The sequence below is a fragment of the Pteropus vampyrus genome, unplaced genomic scaffold (assembly GCF_000151845.1).
Source record: "Pteropus vampyrus isolate Shadow unplaced genomic scaffold, Pvam_2.0 Scaffold2, whole genome shotgun sequence".
In the NCBI taxonomy this organism is placed as follows: Eukaryota; Metazoa; Chordata; class Mammalia; order Chiroptera; family Pteropodidae; genus Pteropus; species Pteropus vampyrus.
This window is the reverse complement of record NW_011888783.1, coordinates 18,648,570-18,651,790: the sequence shown is the minus strand read 5'-3', so window position 1 is coordinate 18,651,790 and position 3,221 is coordinate 18,648,570. Positions and strand designations below refer to the sequence as shown.

Here is a 3,221-nt window from a genome sequence, read left to right as displayed (position 1 = left end):
TGAGTCCCACCCATGTAGCAGCAGTGGACTGCTGGGTGACAACATCTATTGATACCTGGGCAGTATAACAGAGCCTGGACTAAGCCATCCCTGCCCTACAAAGCTGTACTTCCACCAGTTAGTATAGACATTAATGTTTCCTGCCTGTTACCTGGTCCACCCTTTGGTCCAGCCCCCATGAATTCAATACTTTTACAGGGAGAAGCATTTATCTGGCCAGGAGAAACCTGGTGGAGCAAGGGCCACTGTTGGTATATATTTGCATTGGAGGTTTATAGGCAGTGTTATCAGACCTTGGGAAATGAAATCCAACAGTGTAGTGCTCAGGATCTTAAGGACAATGGGTTACTCATTGTGCCCTGCCCTACTATTTTTTTTTTTTAAATAATCTTCACTTTCTAATATGTATACCATATTATTCATTAAACTTATTGTTTATTTTGTCTCTCCCTACCAGCTGGTGAGCTCCTTGAGAGCAGAGATCTTTGATCACTGCCACAGCTGCAGTGCCTAGAAAAAGCCTGCCACAGAATAGGCCCTGAATAAAACTGAGTGAACAATAAGGAGCAGATTTCACCATCAGGGAGAAAAGGACACTCTGACCTGCGCTTGGCAATGGAGCCAAGGTTAGAAGGGAATCGTGATTCTGAGTACAGCATGGCAACTGATATTTGAACTCATCCCACCAATATGAGCAGGTCTTGTTGAGGAAGACACTGAATGAGAGATCTTATTAAATTTCCTAATACTTTAGGGCACAAACAACCCTTTCTTAGCAGAGCATGACAGAAGCACCTGATATCTTCCTTCTCACTTACAAAAGACTCAAGCATTGTCTTTTAAGAACTGAAAGTTCCCACAAACTGGGTACAGGAGAAGGCATCTATCTTTTGGTAGAGACTCATGCATAGCAGTTAGGACCAGGATGACAACTCAGGGCAGCCAGAGCAGATGACTCTGGTAATAGAGCAGAAAGGGCTATAGTCCAGCCTTTTTCTCTCCATCCACCTGGACTTTTTCAGTAGGCTCCAACCAGCTCTCAGCCCGTTTTTTCAAACTTTCACAAACTAGTCTACATATCAACAGCAGATTAATCTTTATTAATCTTGCTCTCATACTCAATAATTACTTTTAAGAGGCATAAAAATAACCTCTCACCAAGTTTTTATTTGGAGCACTGAACCATCCTGTCTGCTGGCACTTAGATGTCATGCCTGCTAGGGATTAAGTTGACTTTCTCTAGCCTGCTTTGCATGCTGGTCACCACTGGCCACTGCCCAAAACTCAGGCCACTCTAGTTCCCCTGTGCTCTCATTGATTATCCTACTGTTTTCTGGTTTCTTCTCCTCTAACCTATCTCTTCTACTGGCCACTATGTCCCCTAAAGTCTTCTTGAGTGGAGCCCCATCCAGCAGGACCTGGGGGTGAGGGAGGGGGTTGAGGTAGAATCCACATTCTGCTAACTTGCTCTCTATGCTGCTCTTGATCACCCTCTCTTCCTGTCATCTACTGATCTCATCTTGGTCACTTCACATTCGATGAATGTGTGAGTATTTAACTTATTGTATTTTCCATTCCCAAATCTCACCACCAGCTAGAGTGATTTTTCACAGCCGTCCAGTCTACTTAACTCCTAAACTTTACAGCTCCCTACCGCTTCATGTCAATGACCTTTGTCTCCTTTAGACCCAGGTACCTACTTCCATGGGTACACTTGACCTATCAAAAGCTATTCCCTATAGGACCACAGCCTTCTCCTGGTTCTTCTGGTTTCTCACCCTCATCTATTATTCCACTGTCTTCCAAGGTCTTTGGCTTCCCTTCTACCTGCTTTCAGCCTAGACTTGAATTCAGTTCCTCTGACAAACACTCAGTCCTTCCACCCACTACCCAGAATACCTAAGCACCAGATTAATCCTTCCTCCTCTAACATTACACCCAAGCTCCTAAGTGTTATTGCTGAAAAACATACCTATATAGTCTGGTGCCACTCACAAAATAATCATCTCCCTTTCCAGCTGGGGCTATAACGCTTCCCCAAATACTAGTTCTGGACCAGGACCCACTCCCATTCCTTTCTGCATCCATTCCAAGCTTTCTCCACTCTCTTCAATTCCCTTACTCTTCCATCTCTCCCACCTGTATAATGTAAAGGGAACGATAGGGCATAACAAAGGAGGGATGGGGGCATGGCTTCATAGTGTAGTGCTTAGCATGTCTGCTTTACACACAGAAGGTTCGCACCCCAGGTGGAGCCATGGACCATACCCCAGGAGTGCCAGGCCCCAGGTGCACACCAAGAGCTCATGGGAAGAGATGTGCCACCTTCAGAGATCCAGTTCTTAAGGGGAGACCACAACATCCAGGTCAGGGGTGGAAGTGTGGCAGGTGGCAGGGTGGGGAGAATTAAAGAGGGGAAAAAAAATTCAAAAGAGGCATGGGCTTTCATGCCAAATGAATCCTGAGTTCTACTCTCTGCTTCTTAGTTGAGTAAACTTGAGCAAGTTAGTACCAACAATCTTCCATATTAAATTAATAGAAAAACCTTTTATGAAATTTGAGTATAAGATTGGGCAGTAGGCACCAAGTTTGTTTGTTTGTTTGTTTGTTTGTTTGTTTGTTTGTTTGTTTTACCAAACAATTTATTTAAAAGAAACCTCTCCATTCCCAGGAACCCATAACTCTAACCAGTGCCGTGTTTCCATTATTTAAAAATCACATTCACATAGTCACACTTATATACCTAAGAAAACTAAAAGTTTCCATGAGAACTGTCAAAATCAGCATGAGCCCAACTAGAACTTTAAAGACAGCATTCACCCACACCTTATGCCCACAATGTTCTATCTCTGGGGATTTGCATGTCTCTTTTTAAACAAGCTTTGTTCTCTGTGACTGGACCTTGAATTTAAACACTATCTCTGCTAGGATGACAATAATGGGCATAAATTTATCCAGAGTTTAGGATAGAGTGATTAAAAATGATCCAGATTCAACTCTCAGAATCTTGCATTTCTGCTGGTCTGTCAACCACCTTGATTATTTCTCCAAATAATGTCCACTACCTGGATCAGTAGTCAATGCAATGTCACCTGATCCTCCCCACAACTCTGCTGACCCTAAATCTGAGTCTATCATGTCCTAGATCTTCCCTGTTTCTTTTTCCCCATCTCAGGCATCTAGAAACTTGCCAAAAGATTTATGAGGACAACTTCAGCTAC

At 43.3% G+C, this 3,221-nt stretch overlaps 1 protein-coding gene across 1 annotated transcript in view; it reads left to right on the top strand.

Moving 5' to 3' along the window:
* Positions 1-3,221, top strand: part of MYO3B (myosin IIIB) — a 355,967-nt gene that overhangs the window by 337,746 nt on the left and 15,000 nt on the right. The window lies entirely within an intron of this gene.